At 40.3% G+C, this 20734-nt stretch overlaps 1 pseudogene; it reads left to right on the top strand.

Moving 5' to 3' along the window:
* The window catches only part of LOC107146824, a 117503-nt pseudogene extending 100242 nt beyond the window's left edge, over positions 1-17261 (top strand).
* Positions 17262-20734: the final 3473 nt, after the last annotated feature.

Consider the following 20734-nt stretch of genomic DNA (forward strand, 5'->3'; position numbering starts at 1 on the left):
GGGGGGGGGGGTGGCGGGGGTCTCCATTGCAGCTCCAGCTTCCTCCTGGCATCTCTACACTTTGACTTCTCAGTGGGTGCCTGCAGGGACCTCCACCCTATTGCATTTTTCCTATCTTCCCAGGCCTTCCTTTAAAATTTGGTGGCCTTCATGAACCCCTAACTCCAGCATCCTGAAATCCTGCAGAACCAGCACCATGTAGTTGATGCGAAGATCTGCCACCATCTCGAGCAGTAGCCAAGCCTCTGAGGACTGTGGCTGCAGAAGCCTCTGAGTGTATGAGTGGCTGAGCACATTGAAAAAAAAAACTTCTTAGGCCCCCTTGTGCAAGAAGGATTCCCCACCAGTCTCTTCTCAAGGGAATTTTTACTTTTACTCCCTTGAGCTTGAGAAGGATGCTGTCTTACCAGCTCCTGATATGCCCTCAAGCCATCTTTCTTACTGTGTCTAGGAAAAGTCTTTAGCATTTCTTTAGTGGCACTAATGTCTTTTAAAACTACAGCTTCCTTAGCCCCAGTTTTATTCCTGTCTTTCAAGTTCAAGTTTTTGAAATATTTTTATTCTGCTTTCTGTTCCTGAATATCACAATAAACTTGGCTAAAAGGCACCAGCAATATCCATGCCACTACCTGAATGCTCTACTGTCTAGAAATTTCTTCCACCAGATTAAGAAGTCCATCACTTTTAAAATCAACCTCACAGAAAGTCTCAGGACATGGGCAAAATGCAGACACTTCTCAGCCAAAACAACAGAGTGGCTTCCATACCAATTACTGATAGTGTCCTCCTTTTCCTCTAAACGTTCTCAAGCCCTGTCTTTAACATCCATGATCCTTTTGGCATTCTGGTCTTCTGAACTCCCACCGGAATTGGCCATTAATCTCCATTTACAACAACCTAAAGCATTTCCAGCTTGCACTGCTAAACATCTTGAAATTCCTCCCACCAATGCCAAAAACTCAAAAAGCTTCTGAACCACATGATCAGGTTAGTCACAGCAATGACCTCACTCCTGGTACCAATTTCTGTTTTAGTCACTTTTTCATTGCTGCCACTAAAATACCCAACCAGAACAACTATAAAGGAGGAAAGGTTTATTTAGGGGCTCTTGGTTTCTGAGGTCTTAGTCCATAGAAGGCTGGCTCCATTTATCAAGGCTTGAGGTAAGGATGAATATCATGGCAGAAGAGTTTGGCAGAAGGAAGCAATTCACATACTGATCAGAAAGCAGAGAGAGAGAGAGAGAGAGACTCACTCCACTGGCCAGATACAAAATATATACCCTGTAACCATGCCCCCAATGAAGCACTTCCTCCAGCCACATTCTACCTACCTTCAGTTACCACTCAATTAATCCCATCAGGGATCAATTCACTGATCATGTTAAGGCTCATAACGCAATCATTTCTCCTCCAAACCTTCTTTCATTGTCTCACATGTGAACTTTCGGGGGACACCTCACATCTAAACCATAACATATCACTATGCCCAATTTACTATTGACAACAGCCAAATTATGAGGTCAACCTAAATATCCAACAATGAATGAATGGAAAAAGAAAATCTGGTATATAACACAATTGAATACTATTCAGCCATAAAAAATAGCAAAACTCTCTTATTTGCAACATATTTGGAATTGGAAAACATTATGTAAGTGAAGTAAGCCTGGCACAGAAAGACATATACCACATAATCCCACTCATGTAAAGTCCAGAACAATTGAACTCATAGAAGCATAGTGTTAAAACTCATAGAAGCAATGGTTAAAGAGGCTAAAATTGGGGGTGGGGGTGGAATGGGGAGATAGTGGTCCCAGGGGGCAAAGTCTCAGACGGGAGAAATAAGTTTTGTGATATTTTAAACATTCTATTGTACAGCATGGTGAATATAGTTAATAGAGTATTATATTTTTCAAAATTGCTAAGAGAACAAATTTCAAATGTTCTCATCACAAAAAAATGCTAAGTATTTGAAGTGATAGATGTGTTAACTAGCTTAATTTAAATATTCCACATTGTATTCATAAGTCATAAATCACTTTTATCTCATAAATTTATATAATTATAAACTATTGACTTATAAGAATAGGTAAACAAAAATAGTTTTATGCAGCATTATTGTATAATCTCATATTTGTTAAAATATATGTGACAATAGAACTTTGGAAGGAATTTAGAAAATACAAATCAAAATATGAACAGTTATCTTGGCACAATAGAATTATAATTTCTAATTTTTAATATGTATGACTTTAGTTTGTAAATACATATTAAAGAGAGAGTGATTTTTCTTGGTTGCTGTTTTGTTGTATTTTGTTTTTTGCCTTGAGAATCAGATTCTTGACTCAAATCCCTAAATGTCAAGGGTGACTCTCACTAATGTGGGCATACCATGTCCCAGGAATTTTTACATGCAATAGCTGATTGCATTCCCAAAATGTAGGTCCTTTGTGCCCATTTTACAGATGCAAAAACTGAGGCATTAATTACCTTATTTGATGTTCAAATGTCCCCATAATATTCAGAAGGACAGATCATGCACATTTTTCTCTCTGTTTGGTGCCATTGTAGACAATTTTAGAAGAAAGTGTTTACCCATCTTCCACAAGTGTGTAGCTTTGTGTATAGCACTTTCATTACCAAACCATAGAGTTCTTGACCTCAACTATAAGAGAAGAGCCATTTCATCTCCCAACCCAATATTAATGTTCTTCTATGATGCAATGGAAGATTGAATATGTGTCATATGATCAGAGTGGAAAATCAAGTTAAATTAGTCTAAGCACTTAACAGAACTCTGTTTTCTAAGATTATAAAGGCCAAGTCCTTTTTCTAAAGAAATACCCCAGCCATGCTTCAGGAACAGCATATTCTAGTTTCCTATTTCTCATGTATTTGCAGGTAGAGTGGCCTCATAGCTAACATGTCTTCAAAGGAGAAGGTGAAAATTGCTTTTGTGTTGCTCTTTGCTTCCTTGTATGTGGTCTCTGTCAGGGAAAAATGGGTTGGTTTTGTTTTTTTAAATTATTCACACACAGACTGATAAATATTTCACACCTATTTTGATAAGATTGTTACTTATAAAAGTGGCATACTGGTGTGATTCTAGAGAAACATTACGGTTTAGATATGAGACGTTTGCCTAAAGTTCATGTGTGAGACATTGCATTTTATCTGGTTCCAGATAAAATGATTAGATTATGAGAAGTGCAATCTAATCAGTGTATTAATCCACTTGCATGGATTAACTGGGCAGTAACTGTAGGCAGGTAGGATGTGTCTGGAAGACGTAGGTCACTGAGGGTGTGCCTTTGGGATTTATATTTTGTCCTTGGTGAGTGGAATTCTCTCTCTTCTGATGGTTGGGTTCTGAGCAGCTTTCCTCTCCCATGCTCTTCCACCATGATATTCTACTCACCTCAGGCCCAGAGTAGTAGATTCAGCCACTGTGGACTAAATCTCTGAAATCAGGGACCAAAATAAACTTTTCCTCCTCTAAATTGTTCTTGTCAGATATTTTGGTCACAGCAACATAAAACTGACTACAACAAGAAGCATATGGAATTTTCCATTTCTTGAGGTCACACTACAGACCGTGTACCTTGAAACACTGCCTTAGAAGGATTCTCCCAGAAACAAATTTTGAGACCCAAACTCGAATGTGTTTTAGTCAACTCAGGCTGCTGTAACAGACTATAATAGATTAGATGACAACAGGAATTTATTTCTCAATTCTGGAGACTGGGAACTCCACAATTAAGGTTCAGGTAGACTCAGGTTCTGGTGAGGATGCATTACCTGGACCCTTGGACATCTAGCTTCTGGCTGTGTCTTCACATAGCACAGAGGACAGGGGAGCTCTCTCCAGGGCCTCTTTTATAAGGGTACAATCCTACTCATGAAGGCACAGCCCTCTCGACCTATCACTAATCAAAGGCTCCACCTCTTAATTCCATTGCACTTGGGGATTAGGTTTCAATATAAGAATCTGGAGGGTCAGGGAGATGGCACATGCCTGTAATCCCATCAGCTTGGAAGGCAGAGGCAGTAGGATTTCAAGTTCAAAGCCAGCTTTAGCAACTTAGTGAGACCCTCAGCAATTTAGTGAGACCCTGAATCTAAATAAAATACAAAAAAAGGCTGGGGATGTGGCTCAGTGGTTAAGTGCCCCTGGGTTCAACCCCTGGTAGAAGAAGAGGAAGAGGAAGAGGAGGAGGAGGAAGAAGAAGAAGAAGAAGAAGAAGAAGAAGAAGAAGAAGAAGAAGAAGAAGAAGAATTTTTTATTATTATTATTATTATTATTATTATTACTATTATTATTTGGAGGAACAAAAACATTTGGTCCACAACAAAGTGAAAGCAGCTTGCTTGGCAGGTGATCTTGGGAAACACCAGCAGGGGATTGAGGCAGTTAGGCTGGGAAAGAAATAAACCAATTCAGGGTGTACTAGCAATAAAGCCTGTTGCCGCCTAGCATCTGATTGTGTCACTCCGAATTCAGAATCTGATGTACTCTGGACATAGCAAAGGGCTGGTGACTACCAGACCAGGCTGAGGGTCAGCAATCTCTCTCTCTCTCTTTTGCTGGACTCCCTCCTTATCTCTTAGTTTGACTTCCCTCAGAAGTAGACCTTGAGACTAGGAGAGCCCAGATAGTTTATATGGAAGTGATAACAGAAAGTACTTGTGGGAAGGGGTAAAGTAAAATAGACAGGAGCAGCAGTCGATAGGGTGTATTGAGCCCACCTGAGCCCTCTGGAGGATTTATTCATCAAACCACTATCAGTCCCTTTTGGTGAGGTACAGTTAGACTGCCATAATGAGGCCCTGGAAAATCAAAAGGAACTCAGTAGCATCTGGGGACTCCCCTGTTCCCAGAGAAGATGATTTGTACCTTTGGGAAAGCACAGTGAGGCACAATTGGTGTGCACATCCTTCTACGTCACAGGGGTGCTGCTGTGCATTGTGCTTGCAGGGAAGGCTTGGTGCCCCATCAGGACACAGACCTGTGTCCAGAGACCTTTAAACAAAGTCCAGAAAGTTTGGAAAGGAAAATCTTCCTTGTCCACATTGCCTCTTCTTCCTACACAAAATAGAGATGGGAACCAGGCCATACCCACCCTGTCATCCCCTGTTGGTCTCCTTTGGTAAACTTGGGCTATTGAATTCTTAAATTCAGAATGGTGGCCCTTGTGAGTGGCACCTACTTCACCCTAACAATGTTCCCTGCTTCTCTACAATGTGTAATCAAAGACTCTGAGACCCAACCCTGAGCCTTGGGGATCATCCAGGTTGTTCATTGATAGGTGTGGCTTTCTGAACCAAATACTGTTATTTAACCACCAGTACTGATGAGAGAGAGAGAGACAGAGAGAGACAGAGAGAGAGAGGGAGAGAGAATGGCCAATTTAAGGCTCCTTTTATAACGGAGGGGAGGAGAAAAGACAGATTTAAAAATTTATTAACATCTAATCCTGTTAAGATTTTCTCCAACATATGCCAGCGCAACAGCACATTCAAAATGTGTACTAATTACCCCTGTTGTATCCTGTGTGTACGCTTTATACACAGCCCCTGACCTTTTCGTTAATAACTTTTCGTTCTATTCATTGACCTGAAACAAATTGAATTCAGTGGCACTCACTCAAGAATTGAATTACATAGTCTTCTTAATTGGTCTCTTATTTAAATGTGAGAAAGTAACAGCTTGCCACCTGTAATGTTTCCAACAAAGTAAAATTGGAATTTAAATGTATTTTTCCCAAGCTAGGTGATCATTTTCAAGGTTTACCTATGAAAATATCATTCTGGTATTATTTCCATTTTAAAAAAAAAAAAAAACCCTCTGAATTTTTTGTTGTTGTCCTGAGCAATGCCCTGAAAACATACTCATTAAGGGAGTTTCCTGCAAGTCAGGTGGGCTAGGAAGGCTTTTCTGGGAAGAGGCCCTCAGAGTAGGTGACACTCCATCTGTGTCTCCAACAGTTACAGTGCCTTACCCTCCCCAGCTCTTTGGATTTGGCATTATGTGATTTAATATACCTCTGGCTGACAAAATAGGGAGCATTAGGACAGGAATACGTTAAGCATGCAAAGATATTTTCCGCTGCATTTGTTAGTTTTAAGTCCTTGAGCCGCATTGTCTGTTGGCTGGAGGGGGGCAGAAATCTAATTTCAGGAGTTTAGTGATGTTCTCCTATCGACAGTTTCACAGGCAATAGATACTGCGGTAACATTGTTCTTTATACCGTTCACTCATCTCTTTCCTTGGAGGATTCTTGCAAGCGATCAAAGAGATAGGAGCCGCTGGAAATTTTTGGCTTTGCTTTCTAATTCCAGTGTGAAATTAATTGTCCCAACTGCAAAGAACTACTTACTCCTTTACTCACTATATTTAACTTAAAAATGCAAATGTTATTAGTGGTCTGATCACTGATAAGGGTGCCTTTGTGCCCGGCTTTAACCTCTATTAGTGAGGATTATGAGGACGTAGCCACATTGGCATTTTCTAAGTGTCACTGTGACAGCACTTGCTGCACAAATGCCTAGCTGTCACCGTGAGTTTTATCACTCGGTTTTTCCCTCCGAATGTAGACTAATAAGCCCAGAAATTACAATTGCCTCCCTGCCGAATCTGTGATAGGCGGAAATAATGATATCAGTGCCCTGCTAATCTTCTTGCCTCCGCGCTTGGCACTGTCCTATTGAGTCACCTGTCACACTCCGCTTTGATGAGGCGAATTCAATCTCCCTGCTGTAATGACAATGGGGCCATTTTAATGTTTGGAAATGATTATGTGGAAGCTTCACGGTGCTCTGTCTTGGCAAGCCAGCCAAGGCGCTGTGCACGCCAGGAGAGCAGGCTCTGGCTGCCAGGCAGGCAGTGGAGATGCTGTGTTATTAGGAAACAGACGTGGAAGTCGGCCTCATTGTGAGCCTTCTATGGTGGCCTTGCAGAAGGGAAGGATGGGGAGGGGAAGAGGTGGGATCACTCTTGCAGAAGCACGGTCATTGGCTAATCTCTTCATTCTCTGCACACATTTGCCTCTTGAAGGATTTCCCAGAACATCTGTGTTGTTCAAGGAGGCAGGGGTGGCTGGAGCTTATAAATAATTACTGTGACACTACCAACATCATTTGCTGCGGCTGCAGGCACCACAGTGGTATATGGATTGTAGATTTCTTCTCCTGGACATGAACCAAATCTGATTACTCTTACTCCAGACTTACTCTTGCCTTGTTCTTTGAGAGTAAATACTACTGTAGAACCAAAAATAAATAAATAAATAAAATTTAAAAAAAATACCAGGTGTGGATGAAGATCTCAAGCAACCAGAACCCAAAGTCAGTATTGACTTTTAAAATCACTTTGGAAAACTAGCAATCTCTCCTAAAGCCAGATACATACAAGCCCAGCAATTTGGCTTCAAGGCAGTTATCCAAGAGAGATGCAAGTATGTGTTTGACAAAAGACATGAACTAGAATGTCCATAGCAGCATCCTTCATGGAAGTGCCTAAAACAAAATCCATCCAAATGCCCACCGATAGTAGAATGGATAAATGATTGGAAATTGGTTTACATTGGGATACTACACAGCCATCAGAATGAATGAACTACATCTACATATATGATTCTCATGAACCTGTTGTTGAACAAAAGAAGCAAATGTAAAAATGTGCATACAGAAAGAATTACCATTTATGAAAATTCAGAGGTAGGTAAAGTTCTGGTGGAAAAAGCTGAGATTGTGGTTACGCTTGGTAGACAGGAAGAAGACACATGAGGAAGTTCCTGGGGCTGATAGGGCTCTTGCCCTTGGTTACGAGTTGCTGGTTACAGTGTTGTATTTCATTTCAGGAAATTCAGTATCTTTGTACTCTTCTTTATATACATCATATTTTAACAAAGGTTAAAATTATATTTCAAATTATATTTGATTAAACATCTTTAAGGTAATGTATGAAGCATCCATGCTTTCTCCCAGTCTCAATAGTAAAGGGGACTATAGACAGAAAAACCACTTTGTAGCTGGACCTCATCAATAACCCACTCTATTTAGAAGGGACTTGAGGGGGATGGGCTACTATTGAGGAATAACTATATTCCTCTCTCAAGAATAGTCACTGAGGGGGTGGTGGTATAACTCAATGGTAGAGTACTTGCCTAGCAGTTATGAAGCCCTGGGTTCAATCCCCAGCACTAAAAATAAAAATAATAAAAGTTGATCACTGAAAACTAGAGGGAGGAAGAGCTGAGCCATCTGAATCTTAGCAATCATAGCATCTGGCCAATGTGGTCCCCAATAGAATTGCTTGTTTGTGGTTGAGAGAACCAAGAAGGTGTTAGAAGCCACCGAAAGCAGGCTTGGTGGAATGCTGTGCTCTTCAGGAGTGCATCAAGTACCACTGTCCGTAAGAGTGAAGAATCAGGTGCCCCAGGGTTGCTTACCAAACTCTTACAAATGTTTATAATTTTTTCCTGCTTTAAAACATAGCTTTTCTGATGTATTTGTCAAATAAAGACTTGTGAATGAAAGTGTTCCCCTTTGGATCTAGATCTACTACTTGTAAGTAGCTTCCCTATTTGAACAATAAAGCTCAGGGAAAGAATTGTTTTATCCTGGGTAATCACATCCCAGAGGAATAGCAGCTCACGAAACATATAACCCACAGCCTCTGATCCTTGTAGAAGGGCAACTCCCAAGCTCCCTGTTAACATGAAAAAAAGTATGCAGAAACCAGCCATAATTTGGTAGGCAGAGTCACATGCAATGGGACTCCGCTCTGTAATGTAAATTGCTTGGCTTGTTTCCAAAGCAAAATGGAGATGCCCCTGGCCGATTAAAAAGTCTTCAGACTTACTCTCTACCTTCATCTGTTCCTTGTAGCAGTTTGTTTTGTTCATCTTATCTGTCCAAACATGAAATTCATTGAAGTTGGTGTTTACTGGTTTATAGTTACAATAAAAGTCAACAGCATACACATTTTAATCTTATCTCACAAGACCCTTGCAGATTCTTGGTCTTCCTTAAAATGATGCTAGAACAGCGTTTATGTTTTTAATAATACCAGTAACAAAGAATCCACCCAAGTCTAAATTATGTCTGAGTAAATAGGGTTTTCTCCACCATCCGCTAGCAATACAATCTTGGAAAACTTCTTTAACCTCTCTGAATTTTCATTTCCTCATCTGTATAGTAGGGATAAGAAAAGTACCTGTCCCAAAGACTTATTAGGAGGACAAAATGAAATATTGGACACGCTCAGTACCTGGTGGCTCCTGGAATGGTGGCAACGATGATTATTTCCCTGAGTCAAACTCATCAATATGATTCCATTGCCTAGAAAGCAAACTTGTATATCACAGCTAAAGCCTTTCCTGACCCCAGCCCCATCTGCTACACAACTCTGATAACTAACAGATTGGCCCTCTCCCCATTTTCTAAATCTGCTCTGTCTCTTCTTTCTCTCTACCCCTTTTTCATAAGCATCTGTGATAGAATTTTCTCCTTTCCCTCCATCTATTTATTCCAGTTGAGAGCCGCTATTTCTTCAAGGTGCTCTTTCCTTCCTAAACCCTTTGCTTCCTTGGGTGGGTATCCAGAGGCAGATACACAGCAGGACTTCATGAGTCTTAGTTTGGAGGCAGAGCAGGGGACACTTGTTTACCTTCAGTTTATTTAAATCCATTACACTAGTCTCCTTGTGCACAAAAATAGTCACCCATAAAGATGGCCAGGATTATATTTAAATTTCAAAAAATTTCAGGAAGAATGTTTCAGGTTGTTATTGTTTGGATATGAGGTGTCCCCTAAAAGCTCCTGTGTTAATGCAAGAATGTTTGGAGGTGAAATGATTATATTATGAGAGTTGTGACCTCATCAGTCCATCCTAGTCTCAATCGACTGAGTGGTAACTGTAGGCATGCGGGGCATGGCTGGAGGAGGTGGGTCTTGATGGTAAGCCCTGGAAGGTCCCTTTCCTGTGAATACTTCCCTCTTTCTCTCTGTTTCCTCCTGCCATAATGGAGCAGTGTTCCTCTGCCACACCTTCTACCATAATGTTTTGCCTCACCTTTGGCCTAGAGCAATAGAGTTGGCCAACCATTGACTGAACCTCTGAAATCATGAGCCAAAATAAACTTTTTTCCCTCTAAGTTGCTCTTGTGAGGTATTTTGCTCACAGTGATGGAAAAATTAATACGCAGGGTCTTTAGTCCAACTTATCATGGTCTGGTTGTTGTGTTTGGCTTGACAACAGAAAACAAATGGAAAATTGAAAAGAAAAAGCCCTAGTTTTTTAAAAAATTTTTATTTTATTTATTCTAATTTGTTTTATATGACAGCAGAATGCAATTCAGTTCATATTACACAAATAGAGCACATTTTTTCATGTCTCTGGTTGAACACAAAGTAGAGTCACACCATTCGTGTTTTCATACACGTATTTGGGGTAATGATGTCCATCTCGTTCCACCATCTTTCCTACCCCCATTCCCCCTTCCTCCCCTTTGCCCTATCTAAAGTTCATCTATTCTTCCCATGCTCCACAGCTCTAGGTTTTTTTTTTGAAATTGACTATCTGGAATTTGTTTTATGGACAAACTAGATTTAGCCGTATTGGGGGGCTTAGATCCCTGAAGGAAACAAAACACCAAATTTGGCTAAGTTCAAAGAGCTTTGGTTTAAACAAGACACTAAGAAAATGTCATTCAGAACTAATTAGAACAAATTAAAAAAATACAGTTTAGAGTTCTAAAGATACTACATATTAAAGTAGAAGGGTGGCAGAAATTATGAGCTTAGAAAATAATAGTTTCAGTGTTGTTTGTTTAGAATAACCACATTTAAATTAAGCTGTCAGGCCCTGTATTTGTATATGGACATCTATAATGTATATTACTGCATAGAAAAGTTCTTAAATGGTCTCCAAACCATTAAGAGTGATTATAGGGGGAAGAGGAAAGAAGGGGAATTAGTTATGAGAACTCACATTTTACTGTTTATATTTCTGTATTATTTGAACTTTTGACAATGAAAACTTGTCTATAGTTAAGAAAAAATATATCAGAACAATTAAAAAAAGATTTACACACAAAAGAGAGAAAGAAAGTAAATATATTACGTATCTTAGGAAGAAAGGAGGTAAAACAAACAAGGATGCTCTGCATGGGAATGCAAATTTTCAGATACCATTAAAACCATCAAAACAGGAGAAACAAGGTTTGGCAAAGATGAGTACATTCGAGTTCTCACCATGCAAAATTTGATTTGGTTGGAGGGAGAGAGGACAACAGTGCAGAGTCAATTCTGAAGGAGAAAGAGAGTCTCCTACTACGTCTGAATTAAAACTTTCCAGTCTTCTAGACACACAGAAACCTTTGTAGAAAACAGCTATAGTGGGCATAAAGAATGTCAACTGTGCTCTTTAAAATGTCTATGCTTCTGGGCTGGGGTTGTGGCTCAATGATAGAGCAGTTGCCTCACATACGTGAAGCACTGGGTTTGATTCTCAGCACCACATACAAATAAATGAATAAAATAAAGGTCTGTCAACAATTTAAAAATATTTTTTTAAAAAGTCTATGCTTCTGAAATGAATAATGTAGATAGGTTGTCTCTAACATAAACAGAAGTTTATTCCAGGTGAATATGTGTTGCAGCATACTGATGGATGCATCCTAGTTTGGGGTTTGTAAATTTATCCAAAAGGAAGTTCTTTAGAATATAGGAAGAAAATATGGCTCTCGAGACAAACTGAAAATAGGCACCAAAGTTTCAACATTCAAGTCTTCGCAGACTGGAGACTGCCATAAGCCAATCAGCATGATCCAATTAGTAGGTTTCTTTAAACAGAGAGTCTATGAACTTTCTATTCATTAAAAGAAGTTCACAAGTGATCTATGAATATTAGAATAGAAATTGCAGGTATCTGAGAAGGCAAGCAAGTTCACTTATACTCTGTTCAAAAACTAGAGAAGACTTCTTTTAAGTCTTACCTTGCACATCGTATGAGAATCTCGTATAATAACAATATGCAGGTTTTCATGGATCATGTGATCAAGGATTCTGTCACCAACCAAATACAAGCCTATTTTTGGAGGTAGTGATTTGATCTCCCTCTTCATATTTACAAAGATGTGGGAGCAGTCAAGAGGGCTCCTGGAGAAAGGTTTTCAGGGTGCTTAGTAGGTCCTTACTGCAGAATAGATTTGGCACATGCCCTCAAAAGTTAATGACCCTACTAATGTGTTATCAGCACATGATGTCTTGCCTTCTGACCTTCTTTATATGCTCAGGATACTCAGAGTTTAAGCAGAGGAGATGGTGAGAAGTTGTTCAGCAGATAAATAAATACTCAGCACAATTTTTCTATTATTTGGACACAATTATTAGTTTGATATATGTTGGTATGTCTATTTTAAATGTTCCATAGTTTATTTTAAAATCTTAAGAAATCTTAAAAGGAAATATTCTTTTGTTCCTTTTCAGAGTAATTTTTCAAACACAGATGAATAGCTTATTAAACAAGGACAATATTCTAAGAACAACAGCTGTCCTAGGGCAGGTTCTCCAGAAGCCAACCTTAGACTAGAACTCCTAAACTAATGCCTTGATAAGGAAGTATTCTCAGGGAAGAAAGGGAGAATAAAGGAGAAGTTAGGAAGGAAAGGAAAGCAAGCCAAGAAAGAGTGTGGCTGGAGACAAAATGCCTGCAAAAGAATAGCGTGAGCCTGATCTTGCAGGAGAAGTCTGGGATGAGGGTTACATGTCACAGGGTTACATGTACCTGAGACAAAGCTTCAGAACATTTCACATCCAGGGGAGACCCACAACAGAAAAGTTTAAAAGTATCTGAGAGGAACTTTGGATTGTGCAGAGGGGAGTAAGGGGAGGAGAGGAGGTATGGGGATTGGAAGGACGGTGGAATGAGATGAACATTATTACCCTATATCCATATATGATTACACTATTGATGTGACTCTGCACCATGTACAGTCAGAGGAAGGAGAATTTGAGCTCCATTTGTGTACAATGTGTCCAAATGCATTCTACTGTCATATACAACTAATTAGAACAAATTAAAATATTTTAAAAATTAAAAAAAACACTTTGTAAGTATCTGAGAGGATATAGACAAAGTATTAGCAGCATTTTCTAGTAGTAGGAACATTTAAAGGGCACATGACATGGAGAGAAATGAAGCAAATTTGTTTAAAAAGAAAGTGTGGAGGGGGATAAAAGAAAATATATATTTTTTAAATCAGAACAAAATCTCAAACCAGCACAAGGTCCTGGCAGACTATAAAACTCATTATAGAGAATGGTAACCAGCCTTCAAGATGGCCCCAAAAGATTCTCCCCTCCTGGTATTCATGACTTTGAGTAGTCTGCTCCCACACCAGGTAATGGCTGGTCTGTGTGGCCAATAGACTATGGAAGAAGTGATTGTAGGTCATTTCTGCTAGGCTAGGTTCAGAAAGGCATTGGCATTTGCCTCTCTTGGATCATTTGATCTACAGGAAGCTGGCTGCCATACTGAAGATCTGTGGAAAGATCAGAAAGCCCTGTGGAAAGACAAGATACTAAGGCCTCCAGTCAACAGCCATGTGAGTGAGCTGTTGGAAGCAGATCATGGAGTTCCCATTAAGCCTTAAGGTAACTGCAACTCCTGTCAATATCTTAACTGCAGTATAAGAGAGGCCCTGTTTCAGAACCACCCAATTAAGCCACTCTCAATTTCATGGCCCTCAGAAATTATGTGATATAAAAAATATTTCCTGTTTTAAGCTGCTAATTTGGGGAGTAATTTGTTATGCAGCATTAGACAACTAATTTAAAAATCATGCATTCAAAGCATGACTTTTTATGGATATTGGTGGTACCAAATGCTGTGAGTCAACTGCATTTGAATGTTAAAGTGAGAAGGAAGTCCAGAATCAGGTCAGGGTGAAAATGAAGGGGTTACCATAGATGGTAATGTCAACAGTGAAGCAAACCTCAAGGAATTTGGGTATTTCCCAAACAGTTGAATAGATTATATACCCCAAAAGAGGTCAGAACATATTCCAGGTGGTTAAAGGACCAAAAGGAAATGTAAAACAGGAACTATCTTAGGAATATTTTCATTATAAATGATTACAATGAAACTTTCCCACTTGACAAGGTAACTTCAATTATCTGCAAACTCATTTTTAGAGAACACTATTTGTTGTCTATTCAACAATTATCCCCAACTCTCTTTTCCATTTGGCAGGAGCCAAGCTCCTACTTTAGAAAATTATAATGAGAGATATTTACTTTCCCAGCCCTCCTGACCAACAGGATCTAAGGGGCAGCCGCAAAAGAGATTTTTGGAAAGGTCATGAAAAAGAGAGACACATAGCATGCAATCCCTCTTCCTGACACCGTTGGAGCTTATGTGATGATGTGTTGCTTGGATTGCAGCAGCCATCTTGCTCCCACAAGGAGAAAGCCAAAATGTTCACCAAGATAACTGACTTGGGACCCTGACGTTGCTAAGCAGCTGAATTAGTGAACCTGAGAAAAACCTACTTCTAGACTTGATGTCTGTGAGAACACTAAGCTCTATATATTTTAATTGTATATTCAGTCACTTGCCATCAAATGAATTGGTTGCTATATGATAAGTCATTCCATAATTATAACTTAAAAGAAAAACAAGCATTAGGGCTGGAGTATAACTCTGGGGTAGAGTGCTTGCCTAGGATGTGCAAAATCAGGGTTTGATCCTCAGTACTACAAGGAGGAGGAAAAGGGGGAGAAGGGGGAGAGGAAGAGGGATATAAAGAAGAAGGAGAAGGAGGAAAAGAAAGGAAGGAAAGAAAGAAGGAGGGAAAGAAGGAAGAAAGGAAGGATGGAAGAAGGACAAGAGTAAGAAGGCAGGCAGACAAGCATTTATTTTGCTCATAAATCTGGTGATAAGCTGGGTGGTACTTGCTTGGGTTTCTCATATGGTTGCAGTCAGATGGTAGCTGTGGCTTGGGTCATCTAAAGGTGTTTTCTTTCAAATGCCTGGCACCTGGGCTGAGAAAACTCAAAGATGGCAGAACGTAGGGCAGGGCTCCTCAATTCATTCATTCACTCTATCTATCTATCTATCTATCTATCTATCTATCTATCTATCTATCTGCCTACCTATCTACCTATCTATCTGCCTCAGGAAAATCAAGTCAGACTTCCATGGCAGCTAAAGGCTTCCAGATAGAATGTTCCAAGAGAACGATAAGGCCTATTCTAAGCCAGTCATGCAGGTCACACAGTGTCACTGTCATCCCATTGTATTTGTCATGTAGTCACAAAGGTGGGTCCTTAACTCAAGGGGGATTAACTCCTCTTGATGGAAAGAATTTCAAATAAATTTTAGATACATTTTTAAATCACCAAAAGCAACCTAACTGGTACATTTGGGTTCTACTGACAACTCAAGTAAATACAGTATTTTTGTTTATCCCTCTGTATGATGAAGTCTCACATCATCCTTATTGGGAAATCTAGTCTTGTCATCAGAACTTTTATAAAATCTTTCATTCCCTGAGAAAATCCTCTGAGGTCCAAGATGGTCCAAGATGGTTCATTCCAGTTAGCAGAAGGGCTTCCCAGACAGTGACCTAAAGGAAGCAAACTGTCCCTGTAATATCAAGGTGATTCACTGAAAAGGGAGAATATTAGAATAACTAATGAGGACTTCTTTGACCACTCCCGCGATGTGGCGGCCATCCACTGTGGACACACCTTCCACCTTCAGTGGTGAGTGATGTTGGTGTACAGGCCCACACTCGGCCTGGTACTGCTTCGGGGCCATAGGGTGTTGGACCTTCAGGCAACCCATACTTGAAGCCCAGATGGGTGGTGAGGACCTCAATAGACTGAGCTCCTCGGGAGCTTCCAGACCTGGGCTGAAGTGGCCTAATTCAGCGGTTTGAGACAGCACCAAGTCGGACTTGCCCACAATGCCGAATCCAGGTTGGCAAAAGAACCATTATCAATAAGCTCTTCTTTGACTTTGCCCAGGAGGAGGAGAGTGTCTTGGATGCAGAATTCTTAAAGAATGAACTGGACAATATCAGAGCCCGGCTTTCCCAGAAAGAAATTGAGAAACAGGACAGCCAGGTTATTATCGACACTCTGCAAGACACTCTGGAAGAGCACAACACCACTGTGGAATCTCTGCAAAAGGCCTTAGGCAAGGCTGAGCTGCTATGCTCTATACTCAAAAAGCAGATGAAGTTCTTAGGGCAGCAACAAGATGAGACAGAACAAGCACGGGAGGAAGCCTGCAGACTTAGGAGCAAGATGAAGACCATGGAGCAGATTGAGATCCTACTCCAGAGTCAGCGGCCTGAGGTGGAGGAGATGATTCGAGACATGGGTATGGGACAATCAGCGGTGGAGCAACTGGCTGTGTATTGTGTGTCGCTCAAGAAAGAGTATGAGAATCTAAAAAAGACATGGACAGCCTCGGGGGAGTTGGCTGACAAGCTGAGAAAGGACTTGGTCTCCTCCAAAAGCAAGTTGCAGACAGTCTACTCTGAATTGGATCAGGCCAAGTGGGAGCTGAGAGTGGCCCAAAAGGACTTACAGAATGCTGACAAGGAAATCACGAGCCTGAAAAAGAAGCTTAATGATGTTGTAGGAAACCTTGAACCTTCCACCAGTGGCCAGTGAGACTGTCAACTGCCTGGTTTTAGAGAGCCCAGCTCCTGTGGAGATGCTGAACCTGAAGCTCCACCGGCCATTATTCGGTGATGATGTTGACCTCGATGCTTCCTTCAATGTGGATACCCCACAAGCCCAGCCCTCCAACTCCCAGCATGGCCACTCAAAGAGGTTATGCCTTGAGAAGGCACACTCTCCTGTTCAGGACATTCTCAAGAAGATGCCCAGAGGTCCCAAGCAGAAGTCCCAGCTCTCTTTGGGTGGCCAGCACTGTGCAAGAGAGCCAGATGAGGACCTGGCTGGTGCCTTCCCTGTCTTTATCCGGAATGCTGTTCTGGGTCAGAAGCAGCCAAAGAGGGCCATAAGCAGAGTCCTGTCGCAGCACAGATGTGATAAGAACAGGTTTTGATGGCTTTGGAGGCCAGACAAAATTCATACAGCCTACTAACACAGCCATGATTCGCCCACTGCCTGTTAAACCCAAGACGAAGGCTAAGTAGAGAGAGAGGGTGAGAACTATAAACCCTTCCTTCCTCCCAGGCCAAGTTGGATACCTTCCTGTGGCAATGGGAACAGTGAATCTGAGCAGTGGCCAGACACATGCCTCCAACTAGAAGACTGGTCAGCAGTGTTTGGAGGGATGGTCCCTCTTCCAGGATGAGCCCTGAGGGCAAGGGCAGAAAAGCAGATGAATGGTAGAGTGACAGAGATTGTGCACTTCCTTTGTTCACCTTGCCCTGTTCTGCAACATAGAGCTGACACTACCAGCTTACTGTTTCCATCAGCAAGGGCCTGCTCTTGGTTGCAGCCTCTTGTTTAGGGCCACAATCTGATGTGGCCAGGTTCTTTCTGGTCTTGGAGACCAAGATCACTTGTTGACTGTATGCATAAAAGTGCTTGAGATTTTCTCAGCCTGAGTCTGAGTTTCTGCCTGCCTCCCTCACTGCATGGCCTGATCTGGGCATGGCCTGGTCCAAGCATGGTGGGGGGTAGGGAATGGGGAATGATGGAGTGGGGAGGACAGGGAAAGATTTCCATGTAAAATAAAAATAATTTTTTTTCTGGCAAAAAAAAAAAAGAATAACTAATGGTTTATACTAGCTAAACTCCACTGAAAAGTGAGGTTGGTGTTTTTCTTAACTCTACTTGCTAGGAAGCTAAGAGAATACTGAATACTAGGTGTGGTAACTCTGGTTATGACTTGAGACACACACCTGACTCCACTGAAAGCAAACTCTGAAGTGACAAATTGGGAATAAGTGGCTTATTAGTGAAGTGATTCCAGGAAGCATTATAAGGGACTAAAGAAGGGAGAAAAGCTACCATAAAGCAGGTTCATGTAAATATTATCCACTGAGGGCAACTGGGAATTTTCCCAAGAGACTGTGTAGAGCCATATCTAGCTGCCCCACTTCAGGTCAAGGAGCTTGAGTCTCTGTCAAACATCTCTTGTCCCATATTGGTTGAGGGTCCCTCCTGGGAACACTGTGCCCTAGAGTCTCTGGGTTGCCACAACTGAAGAGACACAGAAAGCCATTAGCATGTACAGGAGCTGTCCACAGGAGATTCCATGGCAGGCCAAGGCCGTATAGCAGGGCACTGGTGGCTTCCCGTCTCTATCGTAGCAGCCTTTCCACTGACTCAAACTCTTTTTTAGAAGTAGACAGAGTGCAAATTATTTTTCAAAAACAAGATTCATTCATTAGAGTTTGCCACATATTACTTTGGAGTGTATTTAAGAAGTAAGTCTTAGATTTGTATAATGGAGGAGCCACAATGTGTCTTCACTCATTATCATTCAAGCTGATCAAAAACCACAGGAGAGAAAAGTGCTCACCTCCAGTAGACCCCTGGTGCTAGTAGACTCATTAACTAAAACTGATGATCCAGATTTCTTGCTTCTTTCCCACTCCCACCAGCTGCTCGCCTTTTTCCTTTTCACTGCTCATTAGCACCAATAACAAAGGAGCAATGTTGGGCTCAGAACCACAGGAGTCCTTTTTTTTTTTTTTTTAACTTGATTCAGGCCACAATGAAATTGAAACTCATATCATAATATAATATTTTCATTTATTGTTTGTGATAAAATGCACATAGCAGATACTTCATCATTTGTTCATTTTTAGCATTTTTAATGTACATTAAGTATATTCATGTTGTTGTGCACCCATCACTACCATTCATCTCCAGAACTTTTCAATAGATGGTAGAATTTTGCATTAACTGTGGATTTTGCTTTTCCATTGTGTTCCTATTCTGCATTTATTCAGAAATATAAGAATTGGCTAGATTAAGTTAAAATGTCACTTCTAGGAAGTGAAAAATAAAGTGTGGCCCACTTAATATCAAATAATAAAAGAATATTATGTTATTTATATAATAGTATATAATAAACCATCCCAAAATATAATGGCTTAAAACAATGACCACTTATTTAGTCACTATCCCAAGCAATGATATTTTGGGCTAGACTCAGTTGAGGGGTTCTGCCTATCTGGACCAGATAGAATTGGTCTTGGCTATGTCAAGACATTTGTGAGTTGCTAGGTCAGCCGGACACTGGCTGTTATAAATGGCTCATCTCGGCTCCATGTGGTCTCTCATCCTCCAGAAAGCTTATTCACATGAAGTTCAGCAAGACTTAAGGGCAGCAATAAGGCCAATGCTCAAGTGTTTTTCATGTCTCTACTTTCATTGTATTTGTTATTTTCCCACTATCCAGAGAAAGTTATGTGACTGAGCCTAGAGTTAATACAAAGGGGACTATCAAGAAGTATGTATATGAGAAGATGAGAACCAATTGGGACATTTCTGTAATTAATCCACCCACCATTCATGTTCTGGGACTAGAATTCTACATGAAAATAATTATTATTCTGAGATTGTCTTGATATTCCAGTTCCTCTCTGTTGCCCAAACATTCTGAAGAGTTGAATTTTTGTAACTGAAACAATTGAGCCATAGGCCTTCTGACTTCGGCAGTCATCCATCTTTATGATCCAAGAAAATCACTGAATCCAAGCCATATTTTTGTTCTCTGACCCAAACAGATGATATCTACTGTAGTCATCTGAAAGTTGTCTTGCATCATATCTTCTGCTCCTGAAAAACATCAAGAGATTGGAGGAGATTTGTGCGACAGAAGAGGAAGAACTAAAGGACAAAGGAAACTGCTGAGTTGTTTTCCTACTTTCATTTTTAAATGTTTGTTCCTATCTCCAATCCATGCCATGTTCTCACCAGTAAAGTGGGATCCATTTTGGTTAAATAGGATCTGTTTAAAGAATTCACAAAATAAAGTGATAAATGTACTCTGTTTCTTACATCAGAATTTGAGGAAATTAAACATCTGATTCATAGTTTTTATTATTTGGATCAAGAGTCTGTCAAAGTCAGGAAGCCCATAATTTCAGATTAAAGATGTCAACTACATTTATTTTTTTCTTTTTATTTCAGTTAGTCCAAAGTATCCATAGAGGATTGGTTCTGGGACCCCCTCAGATACCAAAATCTATGGATTGCTTCAAGTTGCTTAAATAAAATGGTATAGCATTTGCATATAACCTATACATGTCCTCCTGCATGATTTAAATCATTTATAGATTGCTAATCATTCCTAAGTTATATGTAAATTGTTGTTATACAGTACTCTATAGGGAATAATGTCAAGAAAAAATGGCTAAATATGTTCAGTACAAACACAGCTGTCGTTGGCCTAATTAAATACAATGAGATCTTCTGTTGGTTGAATCTGCAAATGTAGATAGATTCAAATTATGCTTTTATTTTACAGAACTATTATAGATTCAAACTATACTTTTATTTTACAGAACTATTACTCCTGGTAGTAAATTTTCTTTCCTTCTTAATCCAGACTTCTAGTCCCCAGTCATCTGGTTAGATTGGGTCTTATATGAAAGAGAATTTTGCAAATAGGAATTACAGATCTGAATCCAACCAAATGCCTATGATGCTCTCACATCTCAAGTTCACCCTCCCCAGCCATCTCTATAGTGAAGATACTGCTTAATGCACACACCACATGCCTCCCT

Source organism: Marmota marmota, unplaced genomic scaffold, assembly GCF_001458135.2.
Source record: "Marmota marmota marmota unplaced genomic scaffold, marMar, whole genome shotgun sequence".
In the NCBI taxonomy this organism is placed as follows: Eukaryota; Metazoa; Chordata; class Mammalia; order Rodentia; family Sciuridae; genus Marmota; species Marmota marmota.